Source organism: Schistocerca cancellata, chromosome 8 (genome assembly GCF_023864275.1).
Source record: "Schistocerca cancellata isolate TAMUIC-IGC-003103 chromosome 8, iqSchCanc2.1, whole genome shotgun sequence".
In the NCBI taxonomy this organism is placed as follows: domain Eukaryota; kingdom Metazoa; phylum Arthropoda; class Insecta; order Orthoptera; family Acrididae; genus Schistocerca; species Schistocerca cancellata.
Genome location: NC_064633.1, coordinates 327,121,723 through 327,138,182, shown reverse-complemented (window position 1 = coordinate 327,138,182; position 16,460 = coordinate 327,121,723). Strand labels below are relative to the sequence as shown.

Sequence of the window (16,460 nt, the reverse complement as noted above, 5' to 3'; positions counted from 1 at the left end):
GATTGGGGGTTGTGTAAGGATGGACGAGTATATTGTGTAGGTTCGGTGGATGGCGGAATACCGCGGTAGGAGGGGTGGGAAGGATAGTGGGTGGGACATTTCTCATTTCAGGGCATGACGAGAGATAATTGAAACCCTGGCAGAGAATGTAATTCAGTTGCTCCAGTCCCGGATGGTACTGAGTTACGAGGGAAATGCTCCTCTGTGGCTGGAATGTGGGACTTTGCGAGTTGGTGGGAGACTGGAAAGATATGGCACGGGAGATTTGTTTTTGTACAAGGATGGGAGGATAATTATGATCAGTGAAGGCTTCAGTAAGACCCTCGGTATATTTTGAGAGGGCCTGGTCGTCACTGCAGATGTGATGACCACGGGTGGCTAGGCTGTATGGAAGGGACTTCTTGGTATGGAATGAGTGGCAGCTGTCAAAGTGGAGGTATTGCTGGTGGTTAGTAGGTTTGATATGGATGGAGGTATTGATGTAGCCATCTCTGAGGTGAAGGTCAACATCTAGGAAGGTGGCTTGTTGGGTTCAGTAGGACCAGGTGAAGCAAATGGGGGAGAAGTTGTTGAGGTTCTGGAGGAATGTGAATAAGGTGTCCTCACCTTCAATCCAGATAGCAAAGATGTCATCAATGAATCTGAACCAGGTGAGGGGTTTAGGATTCTGGGTTTTTAGGAAAGATTCCTCTAGATGGCCCATGAATAGGTTAGCATAAGATGGTGCCATGCGGGTGCCCAAAGCTGTACCGCGGATTTGTTTGTAGGTAATGCCTTCATAGGAGAAGTAATTGTGGGTAAGAATATAGTTGGTCATGGAGACTAGGAAGGAGGTTGTTGGTTTGAAATCCATAGGGCATCTGGAAAGGTAGTGTTTGACAGCAGTAAGGCCGTGGGCATTAGGAATGTCAGTGTACAGGGAGGCGCCATCAATAGTGACGAGCAGGGCACCATGTGGTAAAGGGACAGGAACTGTAGAAAGACGGTCGAGGAAATGGTTGGTGTCTTTTATATAGGAGGATATGTTCTGGGTAATAGGTTGAAGGTGTTGGTCTACAAGAGCAGAGATTCTCTCAGTGGGGGCACAGTAATCGGCCACAATGGGGTGTCCTGGGTGGTTGGGTTTGTTTTTGTATTTACATCTTCTACAACTGACATCATTTGCATTGCAAATACACTTTTTTAGGTAATTCAGCAGTTCTGTGGCATGCCCTTCCCAACTGAATTTACTATCAAGTTGCAATCCCAGAAATGTAACACTGTCAGCCTCTGCTATCTGCATGTCTTCATATGTTACACACATGCTGGAACAAAATCTCTTACACGTTCTTTTCAAAGTTTACTGACACTGAATTAGCTTTAAACAATTTATTAATGTCAATGAAAATTTGATTAGCAGCCATTTCTGAATCTGTACTTGGCTTGCTATTTATTGCAATGTTCGTATCATCTGCAAACAAAACAAAACTTAGCATTTGGCATGTAACAGATGAGGGGGTCATTAATGTACAAAAGAAAAAGCAACTGACACAAGGCGGAACCTTGAGGAGCACCACATGTAATTAATTCTCAAGCAGATGAAGACTGACTGTTTACTCCACAGGTATTTCACAGTGACACCCTTTGGTTTCTGTTAGTTTTATAAGACTCAAACCATTATAACACTGCCAATGACACTATAACTTTCTAATTTACTTAAGAGAATGCTCTGATTCACACAAAGGCTTTTGGCACATCACAGAAAATAACAGTAGCCTCTAATTTGTTGTGCAACAAATGCCTTCTCTACATCGGAACTCGTACGGAACCCAAATTGTGCCTTGGACAATATATTATGTGCAGTTAGATACTTTGACACATCACAGAAAATAACAGTAGCATCTCATTTGTTGTGTAACAAATGCCTTCTCTACATCGGAACTCGTACGGAACCCAAATTGTGCCTTGGACAATATATTATGTGCAGTTAGATACTTAAGAAGACTCTTGAACACAACCTTTTCAGATATTTTTGAAAAATCTGCCAAAAGTGAAATCAGTCAATAGCTTGACTGTATCTCTTTATCCCCTTTCTTGTAAAGAGGCTTAAGTTCAGTATATTTTAGCCAGTCTCAAAATATTCTGCCGATAAAAAGATTGGCTACACACGTAACTTAAGACAAAAAACTCAACTAACATGAACACTCTTTGATTAACTTCATTGATGTTATCATAACCACTAGAATACTTTGATTTTAAAGACTTATGATGGACACTACTTCTTTGGAAGAAGTGAGTGTCATTCCCATTTCACTGAAGTTATTTGAAGAGACTAGTCTCAGATATTCCATTGCACTGTTTACTGAACATGATAACCTCAAGTTGACAGTAACAGAAACAAAGTACTTGTTTAAGAGATTTGCAACACTGCATGCACTTGTTATCAATATCTCATTTATTTTTAGAGCCTATCTGCTCCTCTTCCTTTATGGTCCCATTTGTCTGTCTTGACTATATCCCATACAGTTTTTATTTTGATTCCTGATATAATTATATTTTTCTCATAATGAAGCTGCTTAGATTTCTGGATTACTTGCTTCAATATTTTGCAGTATTCTTTGTAACACATTACAATTCTAACACCAGGGCTGTCCTAGATAGTAGATAGTTTCCTTTTTGCCCCCCATGATACCTTTATTCTATTCTTTGTATAATTCATGTTTTATTTTTAGACTTATATTTGGTTTGAGTTACGTTTAAGGGAAAACAATTTCCAAATGAGGAAGTAACTTTATTAATGAACGCTTTGTATTTTCCATTTGAGTCAGAAGCATTGTAAACATCTATCCAGTTCAGTTCATGTTTTTGAGCAATCTCCTAAAATTCTTAATTTTTAACTGCTTTATTACCCTCCTGTACACAGATTTAACAGGTGTTATATCCTGACATGTTTCAACATTTAACACAAGTTGCTGTATGTCATGATCAGATAGCCCATTTAGCGTAGGTTTTGTGATATGACTTTTTTCCCTAGATTTGTCTACAAAGATATCACCAATAGCAGTCTCAGAGCATTTACATACCTTAGTTGCAAAGTTCACACTAGGCATTAAATTGAGTGACTGTGTTACTGATTGCAATAATTGTTCACTGACAGAGCTTTTCAATAAATCTACATTAAAATCACCAGCAACTACTATTTCCATGTTTTTTACTGCGAGATAGGACAACAGAGCTTCCAGATGTTTTACGAAGAGGTTAAAGTTTCCTGAAGGTGCCCTATATGTACTTACTACTATAAAGGACTTATTATAGAATACTACTACTGCTGCTGCACATGCTTCTAAGTGATGCTCTGAACAATATTTATTAATATCAATATTCTTGAAATTAAAACAGTTTCTGATAAATGTGGCAACTCCTTTCTCCATATTTTCTCTACAGAAGTAAGAGGCTAACTTAAATCCTGTAACACTTAACACATCTATACCACTTGTCATATGATGTTCAGAGAGGCTGATTATATCAACTGGTTTTTTCAACTCTAATTCTTCAATACAAATAAGCAACTCATTAAGCTTACCTCTCAGTCCTCACATATTCTGATGCAATAAGGATAACTGATTGTGTGCACAGGCTGAATTACAACTGGTTGGACAAAATTTCTTGTCAATTTCTGAAAATCTCCAGTTTCAATTATGGGCTGTTTGTATGAACTGTGTATATTAAAATTTGCCTTCCGACTGCCTGTTTTTTCAATGTGGATGTCAGTTTCAGAACATCTTTTGTTTCTGCCCTCCCTACCCTCAAAAAACTGCTGTTCTGGCTCTTGTAACAACTGGTACTTCATCACATGTGATAGTGTCTCCTATTAAGATATTTGCTATTAACCCATGCAGTTTTCCCTTCCCTTTCTTGTTGAGGTGAAGGGTATGCCTAGTAGAGTCCCACCTGCTGACAAAGTCAACAGGAACAACACCAATATGAGACCTCATACCTGATCCAAGAAGCCATTCCAGCTCGAAATTAGCTCTCCTAACAGAAGAGTTCAAATGAGGCCAGTCATAGTGCCTCAGAACACCAGTATGTCTCATTGCTGAAGCTATCCTTACCAGGTCACCCTCAACTGAACAATTAGTGTTCCTGTATATGCTGTTGCCTGCCCCACGCACGGTTACCATGGTGCCTCCCATTGTGAAGTCTTTGCATAGTGAACCTACATCCTCAGTCACCTGATGCAGACTTGCACTAGGTTTTAAAAAAATTGTGACCTAGTAACCTGACCCTAGTTCAGACTGCAACAGTTGGCCAACATCTCTACTATGTGAACTACCTAACAACAAAACTTTTTCTTCACAACTTTTTCTGACTTCTTACTTCTTAATACTTTCACCACCATGTGCGTCATATTTGACGCATATCAGTTTTTCAGTTTTTGCCTTGTGCATCACATTCGATCACATGAAGGTTCATGAGTTTTGCCTGTGGTGCTTACACGATCAAACCTGCATTAAAATCAAATGGGTGTCACATTATACCAGCCAGTGGTAAAAGGATTGTGATGTTGGTTTTTTAGTGGGAGCAATAGATGACAGGTAATTGTTACCTGTAGTGTCAGTGCGTGTTCCTTGCTGGCACTGACATTTTGTTTACATATGTGGTGTTGTGTAGTGGTTGTTTTCAGTAAGATTTTGTGGATGTTTGGTGAAAAATGGATTCACAAGAGGAGAAAATCTGAAAATGGTTGGAGGAATCAAGTTTATCTGATGAATCACTGTTTGGAAGTGGTAGTGATTCTGGACCAGGTTACCAAGCTCATTCCTTGAGTGATAGTAGTAGTGAAGACAAAGTAATTCCTTTGAAGAAACAAAAGGTATACTTGCAAGTTACAAATAATACGTCTACAAATGGGGCAAACAAAGTTTCATCTTCCACTGAAAAAGACAGTGAAAGTGAGCTGTCACCTGAAGAGATCTCTTGTGCTTGTAGGCTCCCTACTTCACAAATAAAGTGGTCTGATATACAGGGAAACCTAAACAACTTTGTTTTTTCTGGTAACTGTGGAGTAAGCAATGCACTTTTGGACAATCTACCTGCAAATATTTGTCCCATTGATGTTTAAAATTTTTTCTTGATGAAGAAATGTGCAATTTCATAGTGAATGAAACAAACCATTATATTGAGCTGCAGAAACATTATCACCATCATCCAGACTGACTTTATGGAGTGATATCACCAATGATGATTTGAGGAAATTTGTGGAGCCTATGTTGCGGATGGGGCTTGATCATAAGCTAAGAATGGAGGAGTATTGGTGCCAGAATACGCTTCACAAAAACCAGGTGTCTTCTATTAGGTCCTGAAATATGTTTGATTTGTTCCTCAGTTGCATACATTTTTGCAACAATGAAAACATAGATGAACATGATAATATGTTCAATATCAGGAAGTTTGTAGATCATCTGAACACAAAATTCCAGGAAGCTTTCGTTCCATGTGAAACTGTTTTTATCGATGAAACAATGGTTCTAGTTCGTGGAAGGTTATGATTTCATCAGTACATTCCTCGATAACGATTTAAATATGGAGTGAAATTATATACAGTATGTGATGTAGGTCGATGTACTTGGAATGTTAAAGTGTATTGTGGAAAAGACGTTAATGTTATAGATGTAGCAACAGCAATTGTTTTAGAGTTAAAGGATTCACTTTTGAATTCTGGAAGGACACTCTTTGTAGATAACTTTTACACTTCTATGAACTTGGCACACATTCTTCTAGAAAAACAAACTCATCTGGTAAAAATACTCTGTGCAAAAAGAAGGGGAAATCCGAAAACTATCATCACACAAATGATGAAGAAGGGGGAAATAGTGGTTGTGGAAAGTAACTCAAAGGTGGTTGTTGAAAGTGGCATGACAAGAGGGACATCATTTTTATGACAACCACACACAAACCTGAGCCTGTGGCAGTGAACACTAGGAGAGGTGAAGTGAAAAAAATGAATGCAATTGTGAATTACAATGCAGCCAAATCCTACATTGATCTTTCAGATCAAAAGAAAACCTATGGCTCATGCTTAGAAAGTCAGTGAAGTGGTACCAGAAAGTGGGCTTTGAATTACTATTCAATACTACTCTTGTGAATGCTCATACTTTGTATGTTCAAATTACAAAACAAATATGGGTATCATTACTTTCTGTGAAGCTATTGCAAATGCATTACTCGGGATTGATGATGTTCAGGAGACATCAATGAATGGCAATCACAAACTGGTTGAAACTCCAGTCAGAGGACATTGTAACAGCTGTTACCACAAACTCCCCAAAGTAGTCTCCCCTTAACCTTTCCAGATCTTGTTTTGCCTTACCTAGTTTCCCCTGAAGGGCAACAATGTTCTCCTCCCATTCCACTATCTTCCTTCTCTACAACAAATCCTGCAAAGCCAATGAGCCTTGTTCATTTCCACAATTCCAGTGCCACTACAGTCACCCACATGAAAGAAACTGCAACAACCCTCACACTACATCCCGGAACTAATAATCCTATGGTAAGTCATACACTTCCCACTCATGGTAAACAAATTTTAGTTTTAGTCTAAATTAACCAAGAATAACTTATTAACTACTCAATTAATTTATTAAATTTCTCAGAAAGTTTGGGCCTAAAGTTTGGATACTAATTCAAAACTTTTGAAGAAATAGAAACAATTAAATCTGTATAGTTTAACAGAGAATTGAGCCTACACTATATGAACTTTTCACTTATTTCCAAACTTTTTCACTTTGGCGTTTACTAGAGAGTCAAATGGATAGTATGTAACAAATACACAGACAATGCAAACAGTATTTTATAAACTTACAGTATATGATAATGTAAACAAAACCTAGGACAAAATTTGCACCTATGATATGTTTTCTTTTTCCAAAAAAATTTGCAAATAAAAGTGAAACCTTCAATAGATAACTAACAATAGGTACTAATTTACTTATTTATGATATAATATTGCCTTCATTAATTGTTATTACACATTTACCCACTTATCTTTATGAGAGATCTGAATGTACACAACTCATCAATCAAAGATGTTTTACCTGTGTGACAGGATTCAACACATCCTTGGTAAGTTTCTGGAGGTATGTGGCTGGATGTCTCTGTGCAGGTAACACAAATTCTGTATATTATGGGCCAGTGGTTTGTGGGCACAGTGCTGGCATCTGATAGTGTCTCATATTTGTTCCATCAGGTTCAGATCTGATGGATTTGTGGCCAAGAAATTAAAGGGTTCACTATCACTCTCAAATCTCGGCAGCAATATTCTGGCCTTGACACAGGCAGTTTTCCTGCTGAAAGATGCCATCACCATCAAGGAAGACATCAAGATGAAGGGATGCAGATGGTCCACAGTAATGTTCAGAGTCCACAGCTGTCATGGTGCCTTTGATCACCACCAAAGGTACCATAGAAACAAAAGTGAAAGCTGCCTGTAGCTTAATACTGCCTCCACAGAGCTGTATCCACACTGCTGAGCACATTTCAAGCTGCCGTTTGCCTGGATGATGAAATATTTGGACATGATTAGCAACCTAGTGTAATGAGAAATGTGATCCATCCAACCAGGCAATGCATTTCCATTGACCCAATGTCAATGATACCATGCCCACTGCTATCATAACTGATGATGTCACTGGGTCAACATGGGGAAATGCAAGGGTTTCTGCTGTGGAGCCTCATGTTGAACAATGTGCACACAGCAGCAATTTCCAAAACACTTGGGTTTCACCGGCATTGTACTCTGTCATTAGATCTGCCACGGATCACAGCCTGTTGTGGTGCTTAACACAGTGGGCATGCCTCCAACCTCTGCATTCCTGTTGAGGAGTGTATGTCCAACATTTTATCTCCCACTAGTGGTATTACTGCCTATCAACCACTTTCCATAGATGCTCACAACAGCAGCATGTGAACAGCCGATCAGTTTTGCCATTTCTGAGATGGTTCTTCCCAGGTGCTGGGCTGTAACAATCTGTTCTGTGTCAAATATATCAGCAAAAACAGTCAATTTTTGTAAATACAATGCTGTAAAAAAATTAGTATACCCTTTTAGAGGTTTCCAATTTGCTCAAGATTTATTGTTGCAAATGAGTACATTTACAGCACAAACAGTTCTGAGGTACGAGGTATCTACCAGTGCCAAAACACCCACATTAGTAAGTGATGTAGCTTTTCAAAATATTGTCTATAAGGAAGAAAGATATATGTGACACTACTTCTTAAGATCTTGCACTTTTTTCTTCAATAAGTGGCACTATCCTTTCAGTATCTGCTAATACTTATAACTTTTTCTCTCTTCTAATACTCTACCTTTCCCTTTTGTTCTCCTTTTTTCTTTTTTGTCCTTTTCCAGCAAGAATGAGCATTTTTCATGGCATGTATCAACTGTTATGTTATTTCAACTTCTGCTATCCTTCTGGAAGATATAACAGCATCAAAAACCTGCTGTAGAGTACTGATGCATTTCCATGAGAAAGTGTGGAAATACATCTTACAATACACTTTTAATCAGGAAATTCCTCTTCCCAAATAAGCTTAAAAGTTTGATCCAGTGGTTATTCAGTCTACTTTTGTTCCATTTGTACACTGACATTTTCTTCTTTTATTCTTGGTAGTGCAATAAACTCCTTAAATTGGTGCTCAGCATTATCAGCCTGCATCCCAGAAAGCCATTCTTTCTCAATCAGAAGCTGAAAGCATTAATGTACATGAATGGTTGCTCATGCTGTTTTGAATGCTTCCAAATATGGATCTAAAAATGAAATTGCTTGTATCAAAGGAAATTTTTAATGGTGACTTCTCCATTAACTTCTGTAACAATAACTTAATCCAGATTGAATAGTCATTTTCAAACTGCAGCTTACGTAAATCAATGATGCCTTTAACCTTCTTTAACTCATTTTTTGTTGCTAAAGCAAGAGAAATACTATTTGAAGGAATAAAATTACTTTACATTGTCAGGTCAACTCGGAAAGGAAGATAAGCTGTTCAAAAACTTTCTTTCATGATGAAATCCATAAAAACCTTCAAATATGTGTCAACACACTGTACAGAACAGAGCTAATGACATATTAATTTGGAACTCTCTTAAAAATGGTTCAAAGTGAGGAGCAACAGATTTAAAAGATGCCAATTTTGCCCCAAGAAATTTATCTTGAATTTGCTTTGAAACCGTGACTGGTCTCTGAAACTTTGTGATTCTGAACAACATCTATAACAAACACTGATGAATTCGGCAAGATAAAAATAACTGATTCTGCTACATTTACATTTTCCAACCATCTCACTGAGCAAAACTTAAGTGGGAATGTACAATAACCTGTAGAGTTATGTAATCAGCTCTTCTCGCTGGCACATTCTTCAATAAATAATACAATGGTTGTAAAAACTCTACTATATTTCAATCGTGTTTTTAAAACCCAGCTTTAAAAGCATTATTTAGTGGAGTGTAAACCACAGTTACCAATGTTTAAAAGCACTGCACCCTGGAATTGTTTTAACACATTTGTTAACTCTCACAATACCTTGAACCGCACCAATATAAAATTGTTAGGATAAGTGAAACATGAAATTTTGACCTCAGATGTGAGACTGTGACATTCACAGGGTTATATATACTTTGTAACAATCTTATTTCATTCATCTGGTCATTTTAGAACTCAATTTCTTATACTGATTCAAATTCTGTCATTAATTTCATTTTGGATTTAGCAAGCAACTACACTGGTCTGACTGTCACTAACTGATACTTCAACATAAAACATAAACAGTTCTCATTTTGTAATTCCAGAATTCCTTTCAGAAGAAGTGAAATTAGCTTTGTTTTAGGATTCATGGAATGACTCCATGCAAATGTTAGGAACTTTCTCCAACCAATAATCTTCATGATATAAGCAAATTTATAAAAAGCATTTTTATCAAACACATTTTATGAATTTCAATACTAAAAGCCAAAAGCTGTGTAATTTTTTTGTTGCAATGTGAGAGGAGCAAACTAATATGTAATTCATGATGTCAACCTGCACATAAGCATGTTTACGAAAGTAATTTATAAATTTCCTGTTTCTAGTAATGGATGACTTAATCAATAATCGTTAAATAATATATAAGTAGTGGTGAATCAGCCATCGGAGTCTCAGTTTTTAGATGGTTTCTGTGAGCCAGTTTTTTTTTATTTTTATTTTTTATTTTTATTTTTTATTTTTACACAATAAATATGTAATTCTAAAAGAGAACATCATGTCAACCTGAATTTCTTGAAATTTCTCTTGGCTCTACCAAATCATTAGTTAGCTCAGGAAGCTGCAGCAAATGTTGCTGGGGCAGATACTTGCAAATTCTTTTACAGCCACTGCAGTAACAGAGACCACTGAGAAATGAAGACGAGTATTTGCTATTAATTGTTACACCATATAACAACCTCCAATTTGATGTTCGAGCCCTCCATTGATATTTGTACAACTTTCTTCATGTTTTCTTCATCCAAACCACTTTTTAGCTGACTTAAAAGGTCTTTGGTTGATGTGTATCCTCACAAAAACAGATGTTAAACTTCTCACAGAAACCTCGTTTTTCTCAGTATTCCAAAATCTGAGTATCAAATCCATTTGTTGCTTCTGAGTAATTCTATTTAAACTTCGATCATAGCATGTAATAACACAGTCACATTCTTTTACAGTTTCTGAAATGATATCCCTAAAATATAGAGCAAGACCATGGACAATTGTGTACGTAACTTTGGTATGCTGCAGCTGCAGTTGTAGTGCAATTTCACTGTCTGGAAACATCAAAGTGAAAAGAGGAACAGTATCTGCTATGTTGCAAAAAGACATATGCTTAATCACAGCATTCAGGCACCATATGATTTCAGCTTTTGTTGGTTGCTTTTACAATAAAAACATGTTTAGAGAATTTCCCTTGCATGAACAATCAGAAGTGGCATTTGATGAAAAATATGTTGCATTGTACTTGTTACTTGGTCATCACTTCCCAGATGTAAAGACTCTTTGGCACAACTTGCTTCTTTTTTGACAAAACAAGAAACAGGTGAACATTTCTTTGAAAGTTCAGTTGCCAATTTATGTTTCTTCCCTTTTATATGACTTGTTAACACAACTGTTGTATTACTTAAGCTGCAGTAAGCAGCTTACAGTAAGCACGATATGTGTTTTTTTTATTTTTTTTTTATTTCACCTAACCAAACTGAACATTCTTCATCGAGTACCATGATGGGCTGAAAGCACACCTGCCACCAGCAATCATCTGTGAAAGATGTGTTCTTATTACTTAGGTAATTAATTACAAAAATGGCATGATTAATCTTAGGAATGTAAACAATAAAAACACTGAATTCATGTACTGTGCATTAATAAAAGTTATATTACAACCTTAACTAAACAAGCATAAATAAATATTAAAAACCAAACTAAACTCCATCCAAACTCGGCCATGAAGTAAAAAAAAAAAAGAAAAGAAAAAAAAAATTAATTAGAGAGAGAAGCAGAAAAAACACTAATTGAAATTGAAAACTTACCATTCAATATACACTGAAAAGAAAATGGCAATAGGAAATAATGAAGCACAGCTCACTAACATAAGTTTTGGCAGGTGGGGAAATTGTGCATCTTGTGACATCACCTGGTTCAAAAAACTAACAGATGCCGGCCACACTGTGGAGCAAATACTTTACTTCACTTGATGTCACCTGGTTGCATGACTTACATGCTTCCACTCAGTGAAATACCTACATCTGTGTTAATGAGCTGCGCAATGCAAACTCTGTTTCTAACATTCACCATTAATAGCACAGATCAAACATTTCAGCATATATATATATATATATATATATATATATATATATATATATATATATATATATATATATATATAAAGAAAGATGATGAGACTTACCAAACAAAAGCGCTGGCAGGTCGATAGACACACAAACAAACACAAACATACAAACAAAATTCTAGCTTTCGCAACCAACGGTTGCCTCGTTAGGAAAGAGGGAAGGAGAGGGAAAGACAAAAGGATATGGGTTTTAAGGCAGAGGGTAAGGAGTCATTCCAATCCCGAGAGCGGAAAGACTTACCTTAGGGGGAAAAAAGGACAGGTATACACTCGCGCACACACACACACACACACATATATCCATCCGCTTATACAAAGACACAAGCAGACATTTGTAAAGGCAAAGAGTTTGGGCAGAGTATATCTGCTTGTGTCTTGTATGTGTGGATGGATATGTGTGTGTGTGCGAGTGTATACCTGTCCTTTTTTCCCCCTAAGGTAAGTCTTTCCGCTCCCGGGATTGGAATGACTCCTTACCCTCTCCCTTAAAACCCATATCCTTTTGTCTTTCCTTCTCCTTCCCTCTTTCCTGACGAGGCAACCGTTGGTTGCGAAAGCTAGATTTTGTGTGTATGTTTGTGTGTCTATCGACCTGCCAGCGCTTTTGTTTGGTAAGTCTCATCATCTTTCTTTTTTTTTATATATATATATATATATATATATATATATATATATATATATATATATAGTTATAATAGAAGGAAACATTCCACGAAGGAAAAATATATCTAAAAACAAAGATGATGTGACTTACCAAATGAAAGTGCTGGCAGGTCGACAGACACACAAACGAACACAAACATACACACAAAATTCAAGCTTTCGCAACAGACTGTTGCCTCATCAGGAAAGAGGGAAGGAGAGGGAAAGACGAAAGGATGTGGGTTTTAAGGGAGAGGGTAAGGAGTCATTCCAGTCCCGGGAGCGGAAAGACTTACCTTCGGGGGGAAAAAGGACGGGTACTCACTCGCACACACACACATATCCATCCACACATATACAGACACAAGCAGACATATTATATATATATATAATAGAGGGAAACATTCCACGTGGGAAAAATATATCTAAAAAGAAAGATGATGAGACTTACCAAACAAAAGCACTGGCAGGTCGATAGAGACACAAACAAACACAAACATACACACAAAATTCTAGCTTTCGCAACCAACGGTTGCCTCGTCAGGAAAGAGGGAAGGAGAGGGAAAGACAAAAGGATTTGGGTTTTAAGGGAGAGGGTAAGGAGTCATTCCAATCCCGGGAGCGGAAAGACTTACCTTAGGGGGAAAAAAGGACAGGTATACACTCGCGCACACACACACACACACACACACACACACACACACATATATATATATATATATATATGGTTATAATAGAAGGAAACATTCCACGAAGGAAAAATATACCTAAAAACAAAGATGAAGTGACTTACCAATTGAAAGTGCTGGCAGGTCGACAGACACACAAACGAACACAAACATACACACAAAATTCAAGCTTTCGCAACAAACTGTTGCCTCATCAGGAAAGAGGGAAGGAGAGGGAAAGACGAAAGGATGTGGGTTTTAAGGGAGAGGGTAAGGAGTCATTCCAGTCCCGGGAGCGGCAAGACTTACCTTAGGGGGAAAAAAGGACGGGTATACACTCGCACACACACACATATCCATCCACACATATACAGACACAAGCAGACATATTTAAAGACAACCAGGAGATGGAGATTCTACCTTCTTCCTAAAATTCACAAACCCAATTACCTTCTACCTTCTTCCTAAAATTCACAAACCCAATAACTATCCAATCTCCTGGTTTCCCACCTCCGGAAAGGCAACTCACTCACCCTTCACAACCTTTCCAGCAAACCTCAACCACCTCTCATTGCACACAAACCCAGTCTCTCCCATCTACTCAATCTCCCACTTCCAGCTCCACTCCCTCCAAAACATCAAAATTCCGATTAACACAATCTGGCACCACAACACCCTAATTCAGTAGTTAACCTTTCCTCCAAACCTCTCTCCCAATCCGAAACCTCTGTCCTATCCAAAGGCCTCACCTTCAGCCCCACTCCCAGATTCAACCAAACAGCCCTCGTCAAAGATTTACTGTCCTACACTCGTACTCTCTGCTGGAAGTATCACTTTGCCATGAAGAAAAATGATCCTAATCCTACCCCTAATGATCCAACTCCCCAAGACACTATCCAAATTGAACCCTGCCTGGAACAGTTTCGTCCTCCGTCACAGCGGGACCCACCTCCTCTTCCTCAAAATCACCCTCTCCAAACCTTCCAGGAATTTCTGACTTCCAGCCTTGCCTCTCAATCCTTCTTAAAAAACCTTAATCCTACTCCCAACATCACCACTGCTGAAGCCCAGGCTATCCGTGATCTGAAGGCTGACCGGTCCATCGTCATTCTTCCGGCGGACAAGGGTTCCACGACCGTGGTACTTGATCGTCGGGAGTATGTGGCTGAGGGACTGCGTCAGCTTTCAGACAACACCACATACAAAGTTTGCCAAGGTAATCCCATTCCTGATGTCCAGGCAGAGCTTCAAGGAATCCTCAGAACCTTAGGCCCCCTACAAAACCTTTCACCTGACTCCATCAACCTCCTGACCCCACCGACACCCCGCACCCCTACCTTCTACCTTTTTCCTAAAATTCACAAACCCAATCATCCCGGCCGCCCCATTGTAGCTGGTTACCAAGCCCCCACAGAACGTGGCCTACGTAGATCAACACCTTCAACCCATTACATGCAGTCTCCCATCCTTCATCAAAGACACCAACCACTTTCTCGAACGCCTGGAATCCTTAGCCAATCCGTTACCCCCAGAAACCATCCTTGTAACCATTGATGCCACTTCCTTATACACAAATATCCCACACGTCCAGGGCCTCGCTGCGATGGAGCACTTCCTTTCACGCCGATCACCTGCCAACCTACCTAAAACCTCTTTCCTCATTACCTTAGCCAGTTTCATCCTGACCCACAACTTCTTCACTTTTGAAAACCAGACATACCAACAATTAAAGGGAACAGCCATGGGTACCAGGATGGCCCCCTCGTACGCCAACCTATTCATGGGTCGCTTAGAGGAAGCCTTCTTGGTTACCCAGGCCTGCCAACCCAAAGTCTGGTACAGATTTATTGATGACATCTTCATGATCTGGACTCACAGTGAAGAAGAACTCCAGAATTTCCTCTCCAACCTCAACTCCTTTGGTTCCATCAGATTCACCTGGTCCTACTCCAAATCCCATGCCACTTTCCTTGATGTTGACCTTCACCTGTCCAATGGCCAGCTTCACACGTCCGTCCACATCAAACCCACCAACAAGCAACAGTACCTCCATTACGACAGCTGCCACCCATTCCACATCAAACGGTCCCTTCCCTACAGCCTAGGTCTTCATGGCAAACGAATCTGCTCCAGTCTGGAATCCCTGAAGCATTACACCAACAACCTGACAACAGCTTTCGCATCCCGCAACTACCCTCCCGACCTGGTACAGAAGCAAATAACCAGAGCCACTTCCTCATCCTCTCAAACCCAGAACCTCCCACAGAAGAACCACAAAAGTGCCCCACTTGTGACAGGATACTTTCCGGGACTGGATCAGATTCTGAATGTGGCTCTCCAGCAGGGATACGACTTCCTCAAATCCTGCCCTGAAATGAGATCCATCCTTCATGAAATCCTCCCCACTCCACCAAGAGTGTCTTTCCGCCGTCCACCTAACCTTCGTAACCTCTTAGTTCATCCCTATGAAATCCCCAAACCACCTTCCCTACCCTCTGGCTCCTACCCTTGTAACCGCCCCCGGTGTAAAACCTGTCCCATGCACCCTCCCACCACCACCTACTTCAGTCCTGTAACCCGGAAGGTGTACACAATCAAAGGCAGAGCCACGTGTGAAAGCACCCACGTGATCTACCAACTGACCAGCCTACACTGTGATGCGTTCTATGTGGGAATGACCAGCAACAAACTGTCCATTCGCATGAATGGACACAGGCAGACAGTGTTTGTTGGTAATGAGGATCACCCTGTGGCTAAACATGCCTTGGTGCACGACCAGCACATCTTGGCGCAGTGTTACACCGTCCGAGTTATCTGGATACTTCCTACTAACACCAACCTATCCGAACTCCAGAGATGGGAACGTGGGAAAAATATATCTAAAAAGAAAGATGATGAGACTTACCAAACAAAAGCACTGGCAGGTCAACAGACACACAAACGAACACAAATATACACACAAAATTCAAGCTTTCGCAACAAACTGTTGCCTCATCAGGAAAGAGGGAAGGAGAGGGAAAGACGAAAGGATGTGGGTTTTAAGGGAGAGGGTAAGGAGTCATTCCAGTCCCGGGAGCGGAAAGACTTACCTTAGGGGGAAAAAGGGACGGGTATACTCTCGCGCACACACACATATCCATCCACACATATACAGACACAAGCAGACATATTTAAAGACAAAGAGTTTGGGCAGAGATGTCAGAGATAACATCTCTGCCCAAACTCTTTGTCTTTAAATATGTCTGCTTGTGTCTGTATGTGTGT

The 16,460-nt window shown here is 39.4% G+C and overlaps 1 protein-coding gene across 1 annotated transcript in view; it reads right to left on the bottom strand.

Moving 5' to 3' along the window:
• LOC126095739 (S-phase kinase-associated protein 2-like) overlaps positions 1 to 16,460 on the bottom strand; it is a 188,316-nt gene that overhangs the window by 70,502 nt on the left and 101,354 nt on the right. The window lies entirely within an intron of this gene.